The 23,035-nt window shown below is 43.6% G+C and overlaps 1 protein-coding gene across 1 annotated transcript in view; it reads left to right on the plus strand.

The window, feature by feature from the left end:
* Positions 1–1,445: 1,445 nt before the first annotated feature.
* ZNF516 (zinc finger protein 516) overlaps positions 1,446–23,035 on the plus strand; it is a 102,203-nt gene continuing 80,613 nt past the window's right edge. The window contains exon 1 of the mRNA XM_062570055.1: positions 1,446–1,530. The gene's annotated coding sequence lies outside the window, so the exon portion shown is untranslated. The remainder of the gene's footprint in view (positions 1,531–23,035) is intronic.

Consider the following 23,035-nt stretch of genomic DNA (forward strand, 5'->3'; position numbering starts at 1 on the left):
GGCAAAGTGCATTTTTTTTAAGCGTGTTGTTCTCCTCATACTTAGACAAGCTACTATGTGCGTCCAATATTTTTCCTGAGAATTAGAATGAAATTTGATTGTCCCAAATACATCCCACTCAGGCATTCATGCTGAAAGCAGCAACAATTGTCAATGACCTTTAACACGCCTGCTATTCAAATTAGTGCAGATCATTAATCACACATAGCTTACATTTTATGATTCGTGTATCCTTCATTACCAACTTTCGCTCTTGCTTGCTTCCCCCCCTCCCACCCCTTTTTCTTTATTCCAGGGGTTTTGCTAAAAAGCACGGGAAACGGCAGAGTTTAAAGCCCCCCATCACCATTATTTTTCCTATTTATTTATTTATTTATTGCAAACGGGGCTGTAGTAGTTTCTGTCGCGAGTGCAAGGAGGAGCTGGAGGGGGGCAGGCGGGGGCCGGGTGCCCGGGCCGCCCCGAGGGCCCGCAGCCCTCCGGGGCGTCGAGATAACGCGAACCCTCCCTCCCCAAAAGTCCTCCGTGTCAATCCTACGTCATCGCGTATTACTAGACAAAGAAAGAAAGGGAGGAAAAAAAAAAAAAAAAAAAAAAAAAACCTCCACACCCTTGATGTCTAGTACCAAGCTTTAGCAGATTAAATTAGAGTTTCCAGCCATAGACTAAACATATTCCAATCGCCTATGGCACACATATTTGGCGTGATTGAACTGAACTTCGCAAACACACAGGAAAATAAGAATTGAACTTTTAAGACATAGGAGCTTTTTTTTTTTTTTTTTCTTTTTTTTTTTCCCCAAGCCATATGGCAGATTGATTTGTTCGGAGGTCTTTCAACTTCCCCAGCGTGGCTGTTGAACAGTATTACTCTTTGATCTTGATTGAGGACTTTAATGCTGTTGTTTCTGCGCATTTCAATACATCCATAAATATTTTACCAGTGGAATTTGCGCAAAAAAAAAAAAAAAAAAAAAAAAGTTTCTAATAGAAATGCATCTGGGGCAACTCCAGCGCGTACCTTTTGCAGGGAAGGTAGGAGGGAAGCGGGGTGGGCTGGGGTGGGGGAGAGCAGTGGGCGGCCGAAGCGTAACTTCGCGAGCCCCCGCGGCGGCGCGGGCGCGGGTGCGCGGCAGCAGCAGCGCGGGGCTGCAGCCGCCGCCGCCCCGCCGGGCGCCCCGCGGATCCCCCCGCGCCGCAGCCCAACTTCGTGCCGCCCAGACAATAGTGGGCAGCGTGCGCGCTCCGCACCGGCCAGACCATTGCCGCCGCCGGGGGACGCGCGGCGGCGGCGGCGGCGGCGGCGGCGGCGGCGGCGGCGCGGGCGCGGGCGGGGCGCGGGGCGCGGCGCGGGCGGGGGCGGGCGCGGGGCGCGGCGGGGCCGCGGGCCGCCCCCGGCCGCGCCAGTGGAGCCGCTCGGCGGATCATGTGCAGCGCGCTGCCGATCGCATGCGGCGCATGGTTTCACCTTCAGGTTGCTCGTTGCCTCGGCGCCTCCTTCCCCGAACGGTGCTGCCGGCGGCGGCGGAGGTGAGGCCCGGGGGAGGGCAGGGGTCCGCGGGTGGGGGGGTAGGTGGGGGGGCGGCCCCGTGGGGCGGGGGCCGCGCTGCGCCCGTGGGAAAAAAAAAAAAAAAAACTTGGCGGTGGCGAGTGACGGGCGATCTGCCCCCGGCCATCCGAGCGGCGCCAGCAGGGTAACTTCGGGCCGTTGGCGAGGAGGGGAGCGTTTTCACTGCAGTGGCGGTGCCGGGGGGGGGGGGGGGGGGGGGGATTTATGGGCTCTTTTGGCTTTGTACACTTCGGCGAAGGCGCGGGGTGGGGGGGACGAGACACACACTATATTAATCCATTAAGAGACAAAGAGCAAATTGGCTTAGTTTAAAGTAAAATGTTTTGGCTAATGAAGGTGGGTGATGGGTCTTCGAGCCCCGAGTAGCCACTTAAATTATTAAATATTTCTCTTTTTTTTTCTCCGCTGGTAGTATTGATTCAGCGTGTGCATGAAATGCCTGGTGCTTAGTATGTGTATGTGTTTTCCCCTTGTTTTTACTTACTCTATCAGTTGCAAGTATATAGCTGAATGATCCACATTAAAGAAGTGCAGTTTATCAAAGGAAGTTGGGGGTGGGTGGGTAGCGAAAACAATTCTTTGCATATAGACAGTGAGAAGGGCTTGAAGGACAATGTCTCGGTAACAATTATTTCCAGAAGAGCAAAATAACCCATTTGATGCGGGTGGGGTGCGGAGAGGGAGGGAGTTTAATGTAGACGTTAAAAAAAAGGGGGGGGGGCTAAAGAGGAGGGGAGAGAGAGCGAGAAAAGAAGAATAGAAATAATGCAGTTCCAGACATTTTGTGCTATAAAAGCTTTCCTCCTCCTCCCCTTTCCTCCCTCCCCCCGCTACTATCTCCAGTGATAATTAGCATACCGTCTAGTTGCGATCGTAATGCGAATAAAGTACTTGGACAAGTTTAGGAAAGTTTGTCCGGGTAAACTTTGTTATAAGAGAACAAGGTGGGGTATTAAAATAGGCAGTACGTGTGTGGAGGCTTGTGGAGAATGACAGTCAGCCGTTGTTTTTGCTCTAAAACCAGCTAACCTCTGCAATTAACAACTGTAGACAAACCCTGTATTTTAAGCTCAGAAGTGTTGGTTAGGAGTCAGCACCATTTATTACGAGCGTTAATAAGCTCCCAGCAGTAGACAAGTATCTTCTGGGGAATGTGCATTGTGCACCCATAGCTTATTCATTACGTTACGCGGATAGATACGGAGGGTTTGGGCACTAGATGTGCAAATATAGATTTTCTGAGACTACTTTCTACACATTAATTCTGGTCTTTATTTAATCCAGATGCACGATTCCCCTCCCCCCCCCCCCTCCAACCCCACATTTGCTGCCTTATTGTTGGTTTACATTTTCTGAAAAGGCGACTGGTGTAACCTGTGGAATTTGAAATGCAAATAAAAGCCTGTGGGAGTTGAGGCAGAACAAATCAGCATTTATAAAGTGAAAAAGATTTAATGTCTTTGATACCATTGCGATATTTTTTTTTTAATAAGAACTGGATCGTGACGTCAAGTCGTTTGCAAAAGATTTTTTTAAATGTCTGAAACGCGAGTATGTGAAGTGCTTACAGGAAAAACAGATTACAAGATTAACATCTGTTAACATGATCGTTTATCTCCAGCCAAAAATAGGTCAGTCCTTTCTTAAGGAAACACGATTGCTGGGCGCATGATTAAATAATGAAATTAGGCTGATGAGTTCATACATTAGATGCTGCCGGCGCGCGTTATGGCCTGATCCAGGACAAAAATATGTAATTCGGGGACCGTCGGAGATTAGCGTAAGGTCAAAGTCCCTTTTGGGGGAGAGGCGCAACTCTCCCGCCTCCCCTTCTCCTCCTCGCCCCCCCCCCCCCCCCGAGGTGCTCCCCATCTCCGCCCCCTCGGGCTCGCACCGCGGCCCGGCCGCGCTCCCCCGTCGGGGCAGCGAGCTCCTTCCGTGCGAGCGGCGAAGTTTCCGCGGGGCGGCGCGGGGGCGGAGGGACGGCGCGGCCGGGGGAGGGTGGTGGTGGTAGTGGGGAAGGACGGGACGCGCTGCGGAGCCCCCGCCCGCCGCCGGTGCCCGCCCCGCGGGGGCGGCCCCAGCCCGCGGTGCCCGCCCCGCCGGGCGGTGCCCGCCCGCCCCCCTGCGCGGCGCGGCGCGGCGTGGCGCGGGCAGCTGCGCGGGGGGGCGCGGCCGCCCCGTGCGAAGCGGGTTTGTGTGTGCGCGGAAGGGGGGGGGGCGGTGAAACCCCCGCACTGTGCGCATCCTCCGTCCAGCGCTGCTCGGTGCAGCCCTCCGCAGTTGCGCTGCAAATGGCTTTTTTTTTTTTTTTTTCCTTTGAAGTGACTGCAAAAGTGCCCTTATGAAAATCTCCTTGGGCCGCTGATTTTGAAGTAGCTTGATCGATTTTGAGGGGAAAGAGCGCAGCTTCAAAATTCTGGGGCCTTGTTCAATAGGAGCAGGGGAGAAACTGATGGTGCGTCCAACTCCTGTACGCTCGCCACTTAAAATGTGTTTGGGTGCAAATCCTCCCTTTCAAACCTCTGCACCTGCTGGAGTAAAAGCGCCGCTGGGCAGCGGACTCTGAATCCCGTGAATAACGCACGGGGGGCCCGTGTGCTGGAGGAGCGCTGCGCGAGCTGCCCCGCGCTGGGATGCCCTGCCCCGCTCTCGCGCCTGCCCGCGGGGGCTGCGGCGGGTCTGCCATGGGGTCACGGCCTGGACTGGGGCCGAGCTCTTGCTCTTCCTCGTGGTGCAGGCACCTGGCCGCTTCACCGGTAGCTTCTCCTCGTGTTTATTTTGGTGAGCGGCTGTGTGCCGCAGGGGCCGGACAGATACATAGCATCTCTCCTTTTTTTTTTTTTTTTTTTTTTTTTTTTTTTTTTTTTTTATCTTGTGACAACTGAATGTTTTGCTTTGGGCTGCTTCTTTGTAGGCTTGGAGAGGTCCCAGAAGCCTACCTAGTGAAGAGCCCCTGTGCTTTGGCCCGGCGCCATGGGCTTTATTTCATGCTTGCTGCACTAAATGAGTTAACAGCGAAAGGGTTTTCCATTAACTCGACTTGGCAACCATGTATTCGGTTGTCCCCCCTCCCTCCTCCCCCAAGAGAGGAGAGCATGATTTTAAGCAGAAGCTGAACAGCCCAGCACGAGTTGCTCTTCGGGGTCTGTTTTCCCCAGGGCCTTCGTTTTGAGCGCTGCCTTCCCGCGATGCCTTGGAGGGGACCGAGGCGAGATGCTGGCCCTGAGGGCCGGCAGCGACCTGCAGGTGCTTTCCTGCCCCCGAAGGGGAGGCTGGACGGGAGGGATGGGGCGCGGCGGGGGGGGGGGGGGGGGGGTGGAGGGGGTTGCACCTGGGCCGGCCCCGAGGGAGGGAGGAGTTTGGCATCCGCCGGGGCGGCGCTCCGCGGCCCCCCCCCGCGGGGTCCGTCCGTCCGTCCCCCTCCGCGCACCTGGGCTGGTGGGTGCCGGGGGTGCGCGGGCGGGCGCGGCGGAGCCCGAAGCGCCTGTGTTTGAAGCGTTTTAGGGGCCGGGCCGCTGCGGGGGCGGCGCGGCGCGGCGCGGAGCGAGGGCGAAGGCGCGGGCGGAGCAGCGCGCTTCGGAAGTTGCGCGTTCACGGCGAGGCGAGGGTGCCGGGCCGTCGGCGCGGAAGAGTGTGGTCCCTTCTGCGAGGGCTGTCGCTTTGCTCTCTGTCGGCTCGTCCTGCAGCCGTGTCACAGCAAAACCCGAAATAAGCTCCGCTCTTACGCCCGTGCGCCCGTGCCTGGGCGCGCTGTGTCCCATGCGGAGGGGAGGTGGCAAGGGTGTTTTTCGGAGCTTCTCCCCCCAGCGAAACTGGCAGCTGAAGTTGTGTAGGAGCACCTCTGGCGTTCAGTTATTCAAGGAGACATCTTCAGTTTCGCGAGAGTAACTGCCATAGCCATCTTGAATAAGCCGCGTATAATAAAGCGGTTTGTGTGGAGAGCTGCTTTGCTGGGCGTTACTGGCACCGTGCACACCTTTATAGTTAGTGATATCGGTTTTTTTTCCAGTTACCTCTAATGACTCTTTCCTGGGGTTAATTTTCGAGACTTCGGTTCTTATAAAGCCCCGTGATACAGACGTGATAGCTAGTTAGCTGGGAAGTGCTACCTGATCTGTGTGAATAATAAGGCTTTATAAACCACTCTCTAAACTGTTAGTTTAATTTGCAGTGCTTACAAAAAGAAAACAAAGAGAGAGAAAAATTGTTCTAAGATGATGTTATTTTTGACGATGCTTAATGAGTGTTGTAACAGAAGGATATCCAACACGTATATAGAAAGCAGTGGTATCAGCATGGCTTCTAAGCTCAGTGTGACCTTCCAAAATGCTCTACGTGATAAAACACACATTGAGAACTGCATGCAGTCCCTATATGAAATGAACGACTGTTTCTCTGTACATCGTAGAAAAGAAAAGAGCTTACATCACTAACATGAAAGCTACCTCTTGTTATTTGCAAGTGACCTCAGTAACAAAGTAACTGGCTGGGATGGAGCAATAACAGTGACATTTAACTTTTATAGAATAAAGTTTTCCTGTGACAGTGACTAATGTCTTTGCTCTAAAAATTAGATTCTTCATATGTTTTTGTAGTTGGTTGTAGTAGCCTGCTGTCACCAAGATTTAATAATACCAATTATCAGTACAAAAGTACTTGCTGAAGAGGTGAAAATGATGATGCCATCATTCTGAATTTCTGCCTGTTTAACCGCATTTAAGTGCGGTCGTCCTTCATCTTAGCAAACAAAGGTATTTTAACACTATACAGATCTGCTTCAGAAGCAGGGAAGTTTGCTTCAATTAGCTGCAAAATAGGAACCTTTCAATGTGTATCTTGATGTGGATGCATGTGTAGCTGATACTGTGGGGGACAGCCTGGAAGAGTGAAATTAGATGAATTGTGGAGTTGCTAACTCTTGTAAATTGTGGATAGTCTATTTATTTGGATATGAATATATTTAAGATCTTGACATGCTGGTGACTTAAGCTGAGTTAACCAGTTTATAGTCACCAGTGATCTCAACTGGTGAGTTTTAGACTGAGATCCCTTGGACTGACTGAGAGATTTATATTTTAGCATGCTTATAAAAGGCCTAGTCCCACTCAGTCAGTAATAACTTTGAGCAGTCAGTAATAACTTTGAAAGACCTCACTTCTATAAAGATTTAAATTCATGCTTAGCCAAGTACTTCTGGACTTCCTTGAGACCACATGCAGTATGTAAAATGGGCAACTGCATAACCGTTTGTGAGATCAGTGGCGAAGTCTGTAGATACCTACTCTTAACAGGAGAACTGTGTTTGACCATGTTGTTTCTTAAAGTCTTCAACATAGAAAGCTGAAATACAAAGTGATTGCATTTTGCAGGAAGGAACTTGTCTGAGCTTGCAAATTTTGCTTGTGAAATGTGCTGGTATAAGTTTTTGAGACACAAGTATGAATTTGTAATGTGTGCCCTCTAAGCCTGAATGGACATTAGATTTCTGCATAGAAACAGAAATTGAGGAAATTAACTACTGTTTTTCATAATAGTTGGGTAAGAGGGTATACAGCTTTCCCATAAATCAACTTGTTGCTTGTGAATGCCATGTTGTCTCCTAATAAACAGGCTTATCGCTCCCAATGACTTTCCCAGGAGATGCATAAGGGTATCTCAGGGTGGAATTATGTCCTCTATATCTGAGTAGCAGAGACTGAAATCCTTAAGCATATTGATAATTTAGTTACTAAAACTTACTTCATTGTTCTTCTTTGTTTTTCTGAAGCCATAAACTTCATCCAGATAATTAATCACTGAATGGCAAAAAACAGCAGAAAGCCACGTTTATTTGATTAGATAGCTGCAGTATAAATATTTGAACCTTAGAGCAACATTGCTTTTTCAAAGCAGACATTTTACATGCTGCAAATGTTTATACAATTCAGTGCTAGGATAAAGCTGTTATGACTCAATCACTTAAGGCAAAATTCTGTTTTCTTCAGTTATCCACTGTAACTGCACAGTAACTCTGTGGGCATCAGAATACAGTATTTTGGAGTTACAGTAACATAACAAAGGGCAACTTTTTTTTTGTTTATAATTTTTATATTAAAAGTAAGTGACAGTTCCTTTCCTTTTCCAGGAAAAATGATTTTAGTAAATTCTGTGTTAGCAAGTCTCCATTAAAACATGCTGGTGGATTATGGTCCAGGTAGTTAACATTGCCATTGCTTTTATTAGGGTGATGACTTCAGTGCAAATGTTTACTTTCATTACCTGTTAGTCAGCAAATGTTCTCTCTCCTGATCTGCTGAACCTGCTTTGCTATTTGAAGCCACTGAGATTTTTTTTTTTTTTTTATGCGACGATTACTCAACCTTGATTATTCTTTTTTTTTGATGTTGTTTACTTCTTAGTTATCTGTAGAGCTGCATTGACATTGTTACACATTTCATGTTAGCAGTTTCTCTTTACATTCCAGAAGCTGTATTACGGCAACAGTTCTTATGCAAACAGACTCAGGGTATTAGGCATATGTTCGGAGATTAAATTAGTGCATGGATGGACAATACGCGCATCTCAAGTTGCTGCCAAACTGTTTATTGCCTAATAAGTTCTAGCAGGTATTTTATAGCAGTAGCACTTAACTGGTGTAAGATAATTCATTTGTTTACTGCCTCTCTCAGTTGTGAGCTAACATTTTGAATACTGTGTGTTGCACAGGGATACTGGGAAAGTGGCTATAAACATGGTGATAAAGTCACATGCTTAGATTTGTTACTGAAGTAGGTGTTGTCAACTGTATAAAATCCTATAGCATGAATGAACAGAGGCTTTCATTGTGGACTCAAAATTACTTAGGTCCGGATGACTATTAACCTCCCCCCCCTTTTTTTGCTAACATTTCATTAAAATAAGCACTTATTAAGAAGAAATTTGTATCAGCAGAATATCGTATAGTTAACACTTATTCACAGAATCCCTGTTGAATTGTGGACAGGTATAGAAGCCATAGGCCAGACATTGCTGTTGTACAAGCAATGTAAACCCAGCATAACTTCAGTAGAGTTACTCTGAATTTATAGGGCTGTATGTGGGGTGGAATTGAGCACACAGCACTTAACTCCTAATTAAAGCTTATAGTATTACTTGAGTAATCAGGCACTCCTAGGATCTCTATGAAAGTTTTTTTTGTTTTGTTTTGTTTTCTCCATTTTCTTGCCATCTTGTGCGTGGTGTTGGAGCTTGCATCCTCGTGTTATGGCTGTCCTATTTATGTCTCAAAGGAAATGTTTTCCAGCAGTGTAGTCCAAATTGCAAAGTAGGATAATTTTGTGGCTCCCCAAATTTTTAAGGACAGTTTCTAAAATGATCTAGCTTTTAATCTTCATTTCAAAGTGAAATAGAAACTACAAAGCATATGTAATTACAATTTGTAGCTATTTTTAGAATCCTTGACATGTTTAGTTTATAATATAAGGATAAAAACAAATACTCTGCACAGAAGTGCAGTCAGGTTTCCAAACCAACAGTGTTTGCTCCAGCTATTCTAAATCTATGTCATAGATGCTTGCATTGGTTCTTTCTTTTTGATTTGTTTTGTTTTGCTTGGGAGTCTATTGGCACTGTATGTATCATGACGTAACTGGTGGGGGTGCAGAGCAAGCGAGACCTCTGCATTGGGCTGTTCCGGCTGCAAGATGTGCTGCAAATCAGATCATATGTCAGCCAGTTTTAATGTCCTCCAAACACACACACACTTTTTTTAACAGATAAATGAAAGGAAGCACAGTGGGTTGGCTTGTCACTGTTTTTATACTGTATGGAAATGCTCATGTTTGCTTGCTACAGTGATAAAGCTGCCTTAATAGTTATTTTTTTCCCTTTGCTGCTTTAGAAGATGGTAAGCAGTGAAGTGGTATTAGTTTTCAGGAATTGCAGAGAGGGAGACTGATGGAAACTGAGGTGTTCACAAGTGTTTTGGTCAGAATTGCTGCTTAGCTTTCAAATGATCACATTTATTTCTTTAAAATAGGCTTACGAAAGACATTTTCATGTTCTTTGTTTTTAAAAAGGGTAACGTGTGTTCACTCACCATGTGGCAGCATTTAACCCGTATTGTATGCACTGACAACAAGTCACATTTAATGTTTCAGAATGTGCTTTTTCAGCCATCTAGTACAATAAACGATACTTTCAATGTTGTGTAATGTTACTGTGTCTTTAGCTGTTTTGCCTCAGCGTTACAGAGATACCAGGTTCATGAGTAAGCAATTTTTTTCCCTTCTGAAATAGTTTCCTTAAGGAATAGCTCAGCTCTGAATGTTGAAATGATTTGTGAGAGGAGTTACGAATAGTAGCCACGGACACGACGTGCCGCTGGGAAGTGCGGGGCGAGGTGCTGTGGTCTCTGCTGGCTGAGACCGGAGCTGCACCTTTGGTGGCTGAGGATGTGCTTAGGGAGACTTTTTTTCTTCCACCCTCAGAGTTGTCACAAACTTTGCCTATTTTAATCAGCGCATTCTGGCTTCCCTTGGAGTAGACTGTGAGGCATCTGTATTGGTGAGCCAGTACAAGTATTAGCAGCCACAAATATGATAAAACCATGAATCAGGCCACCAAACATTGACTTACTTGATTTCTTGATTTTCCCTTGGGTTTTTGAGCCCTTAGAACTTGCACTTTTTTAGACTTTTTTTTTTTTCCTCCCCACTTTGCAGTGGTAAGCATGCGTATTTTGGATTTCTTGGTTTCAGGAGATGGAGCTTTAATCAGAGATCCCGAGACCTGCAGTAAATTGAAAGTTAGCTCCATACAGTGCGTTGTGTGAGGAGTTCCAGCAGCCAGTGGCACTCCTTGGTGAGATACCAGTTGCTCACCATCTGTCTTGTATAAGCCTGTCTTTTTACCTCGAGAAGGAAAAATATTCCAGCAAGGTTATTCAGACGTTAAGCGTCTATAACTATGCTTCTTAAAAACTGCTTAGCTCCTAATTTCAATATGATATTTGAATATTAATTTATAACAATTGGAAAAGGCTAATGTTGCGATTTATAGAAGTTGAAAGGAATGGTAAACACTGCTCTTCCAATGTTAACTATAGCTTTTCTTCCAGTGTGTAGCTGCTTAGATGAAATCAAGGGTCTGTCCTCCAGATTGTTATGCTGTCACATTGATATATCCTTGAATAAACTACCAGTCTTAGGTACTTCCACATCGGCTCCTTTGCAGTATTCTGTATAAAACTGAACTTGTAGTTAATTAGCAGAATACTTTCTTGACAGTGCATTTAATGGCTGTGCAAATGCTTATTTTAAGACCATTTTAGAGAAGGGTGTTCATCAGTTCTGAGAAAAGCTGTAAGAAAACTATAAATAAATACTTCAATTAGATTTGGTCTGTTTGTTTGCCTTCCTTCACCCCTCTCCAATGAATTTTACCTCTGTAATGAAAGCTATGATCTTCAATGCATTATTTATATTGACATTAATAGTGATACTTGGATGTTATAATGCCAGTTTGAGAAAACATTACAATTATTGTTGATAATGCTGATCCTCCTAAGTTCAAACTGATCTTAGTGGAGAGAACCATGACCGCAAGTGGTACGATGAAATAATTCACCACTTCTCTTTGTGGCAAACATATTAGTTCATGTTATCATGAACGGTACATACCAGGTGTCAAATGACTTGCCAGACACACGGCTTCATTTCTGAATGACTCCTTGCAATTAGAAAGTAGTGGCTTTGAAGGGATCGACCAAGTAATTAGAGTCTCTCACTTCTCCATGCCAGGAAGTGTATATTTGCAAATGTCATTTTTATCTATTTTTCTTTTAATGAGTTGCAAAGTTGCAGATAAATCTTGGGTAAATTTAGAGGAAAAAATACTTTGTGGAAGTTATAGGATTAATGATTTAGCAGTAGGGATTAAAAATAGTCTCAGCAAATTACCCTGTTGATACTGAAGCCAGAATCTGTTAATGGGGTTACAAGAAGATTGGTTTATCAGTCATTTATTTTCTAGGTTGATTAGGGATTATAGGTTGCCATGTATTTGTACCATGAAAGTAAGTAGTGCAAAAGGCTAAGGTTGCTAATATTTCACAGTTTGAAGTTTCATGCACTTAAGGAAAGAAAAGGTACCTGTGGTTCAAACATCCAGAGCTCAAAACTATCTTCTAGGTGTGACAAGCCTCCTCTTTCGGGTTTTAATGTTGTGAAGTGGATGTCTAAGGGGCCAGGGCACTGCAAAGGCATGGCTTGGCTTGTAAATGAGCTGAAAAATAGAGCAAAGGCAATAGCATAATCTGTAAAATTCATGCAGGCCACTTAAGTGCTTAATTTTAAATGTCTGCTGCTGCATTCTTTGCTCTTACATTTCTTACTGTTTTGGTGAAGATCTTAGTGCATTTTTTTAACCACAAAAATACACATGACGTGGGAGGGAGAGGCATGATTGTGCGAAGGTTAAGAAAGTTGTGGTGGTGACCACTGCCCTTTTTCATCGCGGTGTAGAAGGGGGATTAGTCCCCTGATATGGGAGACACATTCCACGGAGGCCCCCTTAGGCGAAGGGGAGCTGCAGTATGTGATGGACGGCTTTTGTGTGTCGTATTTAATCTGCAAATGAACTCTCTTCGTATGTTCCCGTGCATAACAAAATCTTTTAATTGCCACCTACACATATGGCAGGTCACGTGTTTGTCTCTAAGTTGGGCACAGCATTGCAAACCAGAACTTTCCCTCCAGATCTTTCTAAAAGAAGAGAGTCGTGAAGGAGTCTTTTAGACATTTTTCTGATCTGTTGCTATCTAACTCGGGAGATGCTGTTGCTTTCACACCCTTTGCTACCTTGGGCTTGTGTAGAGGTTGAGATAGCCTAGTGATATTTATTGGTTTTTCAATACTTGCCAAGTGAAATGCAATGAAGTGGCAGATGAGGAAAACTTCTGCAACTTTTTAGCTAGATCTAGAGTAGTGGAAAAACATTGGTGGAGAGCCTTCTGTTTTCCTTTCCGTGGCTCTGAGGGAAAATGAGGAGGAGAACAAGAAGTGTAAGAGGGGAAGTGCTGAATTGGTTTGAAAGGAGAATGGAAGATATTAGTTAAATGGGTAATCCACAGGGGACTGGCCAGTCTGGCAGGCTGAGAAAAGGGGTCCTTGAGATGTAAGAAATTAAGCTAATTCCTTACCCTTTTTAAAGCCTATCTCCTTTTCTCCCCTTGCAAAAAGCTTGTGAAAGCTTCCTGCGGGCTGTGAGACTGGTGTCCTGGGGTCAAGGCTTGCATCACCAGAGGGCAGAGAAAGATAAATGGTTATCCTCTTAACACTGCTCTTTTGGATACAGCGTGCGAGTTTTGCAGCTCCCGGGGTGGGAGATGAGGCAGAGCATAATGAGCGATGGTAAAGGAAGAGCTGCCTTGAGCGGGCTGGGGCAGTGGCAGGAGGACGAACTCTGTCCGGTCTGGTTTGAGTCCGCTCTCCTAGGGCATCGATCTGGACACGCTTTTCCTTCAACTGAACGCTGTGTAACCTTCAAGAGTAAAGGATGAAGTGATCAGAAGTGAGAATCTGTTAGCTAAGAAGATGCTAGACGTGAAGCAGATTGTTGCTGTTCTTACAAATTTGTTTTATTCTACTTTGCTGAGTCTGTTTTGCTCTTTGGAGAATACAGCAGTATGTAAAAGGCTTAAATTCCACTTTTGCATTCTAATGTCCAAAATGAAGTTTGCAGGTGTGGATCGTGGATTATTCCACAATAATTATATTTATCCTGCAATCTTTAGAAAGGAAAATATTTGTATAAATTTGGGGAGTGTATGGATATGGAAAAAATGCATATAAATAATTTTAAAGAGAAGCCATAAAAATACTTTTTAAGCAATCACCCTTGCTTTGCTTTCATGCCTTTAGAGTCTGATGTATTTTAACTAATATAGCTCAGAGTTTTCTCCTGCAGGCTTACAGCCACTCTGAGAACTTTGTTGACGAATAGATCACCTTTTGTGTAACTGCACCCCCAAGGTTACACCTTGCGTCTGGGGTAGGGGAGCGGTGCCAAGAGTAGCTAGTTGACTCCTAAAGTCCTCTCAGCTGTTTTGCAGCTGGCATCAGCATCCATCTCAATAGAGGCAGTGAAGAGCTGCTGTGGGCAGCAGCCAGTGTGAAAGCTAGAGAAGAGGAAAACACAGAAAACGAGCAGGCGATGAGAAGCTGAACACAACTTTAAAAGACGGAAGGATGTAACAAGGCTACCCAGAGGTAACAGGAGAAAAAAATACATATTTGAGGAGGATTAGTGGGTGTCCACAGAACATCCATGTAGGGCAGAGAATGGGTTTTCTCTGTACCTAGAGACACTTGGTTTCCATAGATGGGTGTCTTTTGTTCTTCTTTTCATCTGAAGTCACCATGGCAGGAATCTGTCTAAGGTAACAGAAGTTGTGTTGCGCCTTTCATCGTGGTATTTTTCCTTCTGGAGCAGCAAGGCTGAGGTGGCAGCAGTGGAGCCCTTCATTCACTGTGCCCGGTATAGAGTTACAGGATTTCACTGCCAGGGATGGCTTAAAATGGTGTAACTAAAATCTTAATTTTTATTTCCTGTGGTGCAGTCCTTCCTCGTTCTCTTGGCCATCCCTGCAGCAGCACGAGAAGGATTCTGGGAATGCTAAGAGCTGTGTATGAGCAGGATGGAGAGATAGCTGGTGTCTGTATAGTGTGTAGTGCTTTGTGACACTGCTCCATCACCAAGGGTCCTGTGAAAAATTTCAGTACAAATAATAGTAGGGGGAGTAAGGAGAGGAGATAGGAAACAGGCAAAGAAGTGGGGGGCTGAGCAATTGTTTATGCTGGTGTGAGGTAATGCAGAGGGTTTTTGTATAGTTACTTTAAGGACCTTAACACTTGGATCCCACTGTACAAGTCACTTAGTTTATCATAGATCCTTTTCCTGCCTCTGTCCTCCATATCTGCTTTACTGTGTTTCCTGGCCCTCGTGTGCTTCTGAACATGATATGGTATCAACAGTTAAAACCTGAATGTGGTAGAGACTTGGCATGAGTGGGTAGATGTGGCATGTTGAACATGTGAGTTTTTGGAGGAGGAATATGAAGTGGAGCAGGTTTGCATTAAGGAAATAAGAGGGAGCAATCAGGGTGTTGCAAGGGCATTCTTCTATGAGAAGAATGGGGCTATGTTGAGAAATGAGGGTGTTGGAAGAGGAGGGTTGGAGAACAGCAGGTGGTCTGGTAACAGTCACCTAAGGCAGATTAATTTTTAGCACTGGCAACAAACTTCCCGAGAAAAGGAAGCAATTTCTTATGAACGGATAGAGTTTGTTAGAACTATCTAGGTTTGTCAAAAATGTGTATCAACAATCCCAGACATTTAGAAAAAAAAAATATATATATATATATAATAGAGAAGTGTCTTGTTCATATCTGTCTTTGCTGTGAATACTCATGAATCTGACCTGAAAGTGCATTATCTGCGCATGGCTTTTACCATCACTACCTTAACTCTGATCAAAACTACAGAAGGTTAGAAGAAAAAACTACTGCATGTCCTCATTGTATCTCCTTAACAGTGCTTAAAACATTAAGCTGTTACGCTCTCTTAAAAAATGACAAATGTTGTTCCTGGCAGGTTCTTTGTAAAACTACTCAGTTTCTTTTAGTAACAGTCATGCCATAAAGCAGACCACAATATGAGGATCAGGTAAAGGTGCATGGGAACACACCTGGCATCAGCTTTTATCCGACACAAGCTCAGTGCTTTAGACTTACAAAAGATTGTAACTATACTGTCTTGATAAATCATAACTGTTGTCAGATAGTGGCACCCAGTAGCAACGATTATCTAGTTCTGTTGTTCTGGGTGGTGTGCAAACACCCGGAGTCAGTCCTGGCCTTGATTGTATCTTCTGTGTGTGCATATGGTTATATGGATTCATTAATGGGTCATTAAAATTCTTCAGAGCATATCTGCCGTCAAGTTAAATGCTAATAAATGTCTGTTAATTATCATAACCCTCTTTGCAATAACAAGTTATCACAATTACATTTACTGTACACTTTTGGGAGAAGAAGGAAGCCAACTTCAGCATTTGATCCTCAGCTGGCGTTTGACTGTGTAGCTACAACACTTGGCAGAAAGTTGGCAACAGCCTTTCTGGTACTGAGCGCCGCGTGTGCGTTTGCACTGCGGAAGCATTTTCTGCTTTCCTAGGGGCTGGTAGGGGTCTGTGTGGGGAGCACGGCCTCCATCTGGACCATCCCATGGCTCCTGGGATGCAGCGTCGCGCAGGGTGCTGCTCTGCTCGTCCTCTGCAGGAGCCCAGGTGCTTGTCTAGTGCCAGCACATCTGTGTTGTCCAAGGAATTAACCTCCTAATTACCTGGGAAAATGAAGATGACTCATCTGTATGCTGTCCCTCAGGTATCTTTTACAGAGGAGGTGTAAAGTCTGATGGTGAAAAGTCATGGGAGAAACAGGAGCAACCAGGGAGAAAGTTTGTCTTGCGGGATAGCATGGATATGTTTGTATGAGTGCAGCGCTTGCTAGGTGATAAGGCATTATTCATGCATTATTTCAGTGCAAAGATGCTTTGCCTTTTATGCCAATGGGGACTTTTTGGTTTTCATAATACATTAGTAAGAGCTGTATGGTATAGTTAATATGCACAGATGCAAAACTCACTTTTATGTGTTTTCTGAGCAATGCAGATGGCAGAAAAGTGGTGTCATATACTGTGGACACTTCAATATTTTTTGTAAAGTCTACTACACGCTGGTCAGAAAGTGATAAAAGTTGCATTGCTTTAGGAGTTTGTATCGTTTTGAGTGCAGAGACTAACCCTTGCTTTCAGAGGTGTAAGTCTGGCAGAGTTGGTCCACTCTGTGTGCAGGGCAAATAAGTGCAAATTCTGTGAGCTTATTTGATTTAAAATACAAGCCAGTTGTTAAGACAAAAATAGTATGTGTTTGAAGTTTAGGTACCGGGGAAATCAAGACAATATTGTCTTTGTGCCATCTTCAGGCAGATACAGAGATTCTGTATATTTTTTTAGTTGCTTGAATATGACAAAAGCATGCCTTGTTAAATATTGTTAAAGAAATGGACTTGCTCAATGGAATAGCAGTAAGCGTACACTACAGTTAATGCCAAAGGCAAGAATGCAATTTAATAGTGACTTAAGAACCCTGCAGTTGTTCAGTATTTCTGCTTCTCTTGCCTTGATAAAGAACAAAAGATTTTCCTTTTTTTACTGTCTCCAGTTTTGCGGGAGTAGGTTGTTCGTAGTCTTCTATATTTCTGAGGTTATATATTCGCAAGCTTCGTAATGGAAATTTTTGCAAATCTGTGTTCATTTTTGGTAATGTAAACATGGTAGTATATGCCAGTACACATGAAAAAAATGTCACAGATTTATTTCTAAGCTATAAAGGTGGATATGTGGTGCTGGCTAGAACCAGAGTGTACCTTAAGGCAGCTTTACATTGCCAGTTGAGATCTGAGCTCTTATGTAAGTAAATTTTACTGTCCAGGTTAAAAGCCAAATTCGTTGAACCAAATTAATCTCTGGTTCATTTCCAGTGCTGGTAGAGTTTAGTTGGGGACAAATGTAGCTGTTTTGTTAAACATTAAAGGATGTTACTGATTTGATATTTTTGAACTAATATTAAAGTGAGCTAAAAATTCAATAGGTTTTGAAGTTTTTGGATGGGGTTGCCATGCTTCTATTATTAAAATGGATCTACCTCTTTTTTAATCATTTATTTTCTTTTTCTTTCTTTCTTTCCCCCCCCTTTTTTTTTTAATGAACATGCTTGCCACAAGTACAAAGCTTGTAATTTAACACTTGTCCTTAATCTTGCGAGCTGATCCATGTAGGCAGATGCTAGTGGCCACTTGGAAACCTATTGAACTGACTGTAAAGATTTGCTCGTGTGGGTCACTTTGTACAATGAGGAGTTTAGTTTCAGAGGCAATTAACAATTCACTATTGCCTAATTTTAAATTTCAAATATTTGCTTTGTTTATTTAAGAGATGAAACTACTTCTCTTTGGGGTGTTCATAACTGTGGAGAAAAAACAAGTAATTTGCATTAAGTAGCAGGAGAAGCAGCTTCTCTGACTGCAGCACAGAACTGCTGCATTTCTGGATCAGCATAATCCATCCATTAGTTTATGTATTCAGAGTCCTCCTGGAAGTGTCACAAATCCACAGTGTCCCTGAGTGCTAGATTTAGCACTTGAAGCTCAGATTTCGTTTTCGTATCTATAAAGTGTCCGACTTCTTACAGCTCCCTCCTGGCTGTATTTTTCGAGAAGCTCAGGAGCTCAGTATTATTCCCAAAGTCACTTGTAATTTATGCTCAGTGAGAAGAGTCTCAGGCAGCCCAAATGATAGCGTTGCACTCAGCCTAAGAGACACTGTCAACTTCAAAATGACACCTGCCTGAATGTTTTATGCCTGTCCAACTTAAAAGCATGGTTACGTATACAGCGCAGTAGCAGTGTACAGGCTGCTGCAGATCTGGGGGCTCAGGTCTTAACCAGTGTTTGCACCCGGAAACCTGCAGGCTAGCAAAGAGGGTCTGCGACGAGAACCAGGAACCTGAGTAGCGGCAGCGGGGGCTTTTGTTGCGCGTTTTTCTCGAAAGCAACGAGGAAAGGGTGAAAGAAGGATTAGGAAAGCTAAAATGCTGATTTAGGTAGATGAAACAATGATTTAAATAAACATGCCACTAGCAACCTTAGGTGTGTTCTGTCCCCCCGCCAGGTGCCCCGGTGGGGTGGCACAAGCAGCGAAGCAGGGAAGAGCCAGGTGCAGTCAGGCTGGCTGGGGCTCTCCTCCCCAATTCCCTTGCCCTCACCTCTACACAAATGTATTTCTGCCAAAAATTTCCCTCCTGCATCCCTTAAAGGAAGCATTTTTTTTTGACGTTGCCTGCTTGCATGTGCTCTTTGGGGATTGGTGGTGTCACTGCAGAAATGACTCTCTCCTATAGTGTGCGCTAGGAAGACTTGGAGGGAAACAAGCCAGTGAGAATTATTTATTAAAAAATAGCTCTTCTTCCTAAAAACGCATCAGAGGATGATACTTCAGTATTGGTTTTATGGAATGTGCGTGAGGGTTTGTGTGTATTTGTTTTAAATACAAGATGAGGGTGGTTTAGAAAGTTCCAGCTGAAGGAAGTCATATAAGCAAGTTTGAAAAGTTTAGGCTAGTCCAAAATGATGTTTTAACATTTTCAAAACAGTTCTCACTGCAATGTCCAGTACACCCAAGTCTCCCTTCTTTTTCATAGACTGGCAGTTTTACCTATTTGTATGATCTCACTGGGAATGTGTAAACAGTAAGCTCATAAGCAAGATGAATGGGTTCACTAGATCACATTTTCAATATCTAGAGACACACAGGAACGTAGAAGCTTTCCTGTTCCATGAAAGACGAACTTCCTAGGGTTGAAAGCAAAGTTCAAACTCCAAGGTCATCTTCAGAGGGTAATAAATACACCCTCTTGCCCAACCAGAAGTAGCGTGTGTATGTGTTTTTTTTTTTTAATTTTGTTTGTTTTTTTCCCCCTACTATCCAATTGGGCACAGAAAAGACACCTTACCATGACTGGTGGACAGATCTCTGTAACAGAAATCTTGGTCCTGGTCCATTCCTCAGCCTGATGTACCCTTTCTTTGAGGAGAGGGTTGCTAGGGAGTGGTGTAGTTGATGCACAGAGAGCTCTTTTCTAGTCTCCGTGTTTTGTTCCTTTTGTGGTTGTGACACCAAAACCTGTGAAGATGAGGTGTGCTGAGAGGTTTCGTTAGCTTGCCAGATGTCCTGTATGGCTTTGCAAGGGCAAGAAAGAAAGGATTTGGTTAGGATGTACCAGGCTGGCAGGCATGCTCATAAATGTGGTATGGCCAAGGCTATATAATTACCCAGGTACGGTTAGATTTAGTTGCCCTGTGATTAGTTACTCTTTCTGTGGTTTCTGACACTGTGAGCGTAGTGACACTAGGCCAGGGGTCCTGTAGTAGTTACGAGTACATCATGGCAAATGAATGTTTGAGTTAATTCATACGGTTTGTTATCTTAGTGATGTAATAATCTGGAGCGGTATTGCAGTTATTGCAAAAAAAAAAACAACAACAAAAAGTTTGCATACTACTTCAGATTAACAAGATCTGTCTATTAAGGCAGGGGATTAAAATGTAACCATTCTGTATTTATATATAGATCCCTTCTAGTGATGTATGTAGTTTATACAAATTTTTCCTGAGGGTTGTTTTTCTTATTTGGTTTAAAAAAACTATTAACTGACTATCTGAGAAGTTGATTTTATTTTTTTTAAACGTAATGTAAATATAAGATCACGTTATTTTTTTTTCCTCTGAATATAGGATGTAGCTATTGCAGTGATACAAAATGAAATGAAAGCATCATTTGGTGTATGCTGACTCCACAGCCTGGAAGGTATTTCAAGTGATTCAAAATAGTGTATTTTGGTGCAGCTTGTCATTAAACTGCTTGCTGCTCAAGTGCCTAGTGCTATGCTTTGCATTTCTCATCCATCCTTCCAAGCCGTGTGGATCAGGCTTCCAGAGAGCAACTGAATGCATTATAAAACAGCTGTGTCCCCCCGTCTTCTTGTCTCAGCTCATCACGGCAGTGGTAGGTGCCACACGAAAGGCAGCGTCCTGGTGGAGAGGCAGTGAAAAGCGCGGTGATGTGAAGCCCCTTAAATGCCCAGGAAGCAGGGCAGGCGATACGGCTGCGGCTCCCTTCAGCCAGGAGTGTTGCGACATTTTTGTTTGAGTTGGGGAATGCTTTGAAGTCTTCTGGTGGAAAGACTGCCTCCTCTCCCCCAGTCTTTGCTTTCAGGTGGGTAGCTTTGTGACCTACGCTTTACAAGAAGTGTAGGTTTAGCTATGACTTTACAAGAAGAAAATGTTTCCTGTGAAAAACAGAAATTGCATTTAGAAACCCGTGTCTTGATTTCTCAGTTCTGAGTCTTTATTTTTCTTCAGAAGGACAGGTTTGATGTATCTGCTCTGTTCCACTCAAGAAGTTTAAAAGAAAGAAATTAATATACTTAACTAGTTATGATGACAAGCTGAGAAAACCTTAGGATGTTGGGAGGTGGCAGGGGAAGAGAAGATATCTGTCCTGTTGCAATAGTAGTACAGTGAAGTGTAGATCTTTTAACGTTTTTCTATCAAAACTTTGGCAGAAGTTTCATTTCAGTTGTTGAATGACATGATTGTTGCCCCAGTTGCAGTGTCTGAATAACTGGGAAAATAATCTGAATTATCTCTGTTTGTTGACACCGTATTATTGCCCCCTGGTCCTGACATACACATTTTCTCCAGTTTTATCCTAAGTGTGTACAGCTGGCTTCATCTTACTCCTTCAGCAGGTGGAGCTGAATGAAAGCTAGGCTTTTCTTCAGTGCTTCTGATGCACGGCATGCTTCCTTGATTAATACTCGTGTTTTGTGTCCTCGGCAGAGAAAAGTAAATCTCTTAATGTCTAATGCTGCCATTTTAACTTTCAATTAGAATTTTCTGCAACCCTAGCTAGCTTAGGCTTCCAAAGTTTCCTATTTCAGTGGCTTTTATTAGATTTTCTTCTTTTGTTTCTGTTCTTTAGCTTGAGGTATTTGAAACTTGTTGCTGTTTGCATTTTTTAACTTGAAATTTCAATCGCTAAATGAAACTTCTGTTACACATATAAATTGTAAGCAAAGTAATAACAGCATCATGTTTCTTAGTCTTCCTGTTATGCCTGCTAGGAAACTTTAAGGAAATACATAGAGCTGTCACAAATCTTAAGAAACAGAGTCTGGTTCTTGGAAAGAGAGACTTGGATAGCTGATGAAATCACAGCCTTTGGGTACTGTGGAGAAGTGAGCTGAAGTCATTACGACATTATGGCAGAGAGAGCTTGATCTGCCAAACTGTCAGCTTTTGATGGACACGGTATCTAGTGACATGTTGCTACATGAAAGCCAGCCGGCTTCTCTGTCTGTCAGCGCAGTGTTGATACTGCCAAGCGACTGCTGCGCGTTCAGACTACTGCGAATGGAAAAGCTGCTGATCGATATGATAAACGGGCAATTTATGTTTGGTGATTATCAAACTTGTATTGATCTGTCTTTCAGTTATGGGTGTGCTACACCAGGGAATAAGTGATTGAAAGGGCTGAAATATTGATAACAGGTAGTTCTTCTAAATGAAAACATAAACATTCTCAACACTTAATAGCTTGCAAGATACAAGTAGTTTTCTGTTAACTTTCTCCTCTTAGTTTAATTGGGAGCTGACTCAGTAACACCCTAAAATTGAGGAGAAGAAAATCAATAAGAATATCAGGAGTGTTTTTTTCTTGTTTGGTGTGCTTTTTTCATTTGTTTAGCATAGCACAAAATGAGCAGCCCAAAGAAATGATTTTACAGTACTGCTAGGAGTAAATGCCTCCAAAACCAAGTCTGGAAACAGGTTCTGAAGGTGGAGATGCAGCAAAAATAAAGAAAACACTTGAAAGAACAAACACTGACGTTATGCAAGATAGCAGATGAGAAATGATTCAATAATGGTTACAAACATTCATACAAGGAAAAAAAACACATTTCCACTTAATAGTATTGATTCCACATTTGAAAAATGAACTGCAGCTTATTGTGTCTGAACTGTAGAGAATACCATCCACAGATAGAGGGAAAAACATGACGTGGAGGTTTCGATATGTGCTTGGACAACAAAGTAACCTAGGAAGGATTCAAGGACTTCTTTGGTCAAGTCATCCTTTATTTAATACTTGTTGAGAAGGCACTGGCATCTTGTAATGTTGGCTGAATATATTTGGAGGGTTAAGAATGTTTCTGCCATTGCATTCACCGCATGAGCGTTGTCTGTTCAAAAGAAGATCAAAGCTCCTGACACCTACTGGCATCCGTTCGTACGATTCTCTGTAAAGGAGTGTGTTTTTTTTTCTTCTACTGCGCCATAATTTCTAGTTTTGTGCGTGAACAGTGCACAGATTACTTACTCAGACAAAAGCTGTAAAATCTGGAAGACCTAAGTATGGATCCCTACATCTACAGTCTTGTGCCCTGATACTAAGTGTTCCCACATTCAGAAGAGCTGAGTAGTTAGAAATCCCATTGCAGGCAACAGGACTGCAGTAATAAGCACTTTGAAAACCAGGCTCTCCTCATTAGACACTGAAATGTGACGGTTTATAGAGATAACTGAGACTTGAACAGTGTTCATCCAAATTAGTAACCTAGTTAGTGTCTCCAAAGCCTATTAAGAGTTGGAAAAATATTTGCCCATCAATTGGAAATGTCAACTTTAAAGAATTTAAAATTGTGAGTTTTTTTGTTTTTGTTTTGCTTAGAGCAGATGAGTTAAATTTGATACAGTGTTTTAATGTGTTGCCTTTTGAAAGGCATTATGAAGTTTTCAGGCTG

Source organism: Rhea pennata, chromosome 2 (genome assembly GCF_028389875.1).
Source record: "Rhea pennata isolate bPtePen1 chromosome 2, bPtePen1.pri, whole genome shotgun sequence".
Lineage (NCBI taxonomy): Eukaryota > Metazoa > Chordata > Aves > Rheiformes > Rheidae > Rhea > Rhea pennata.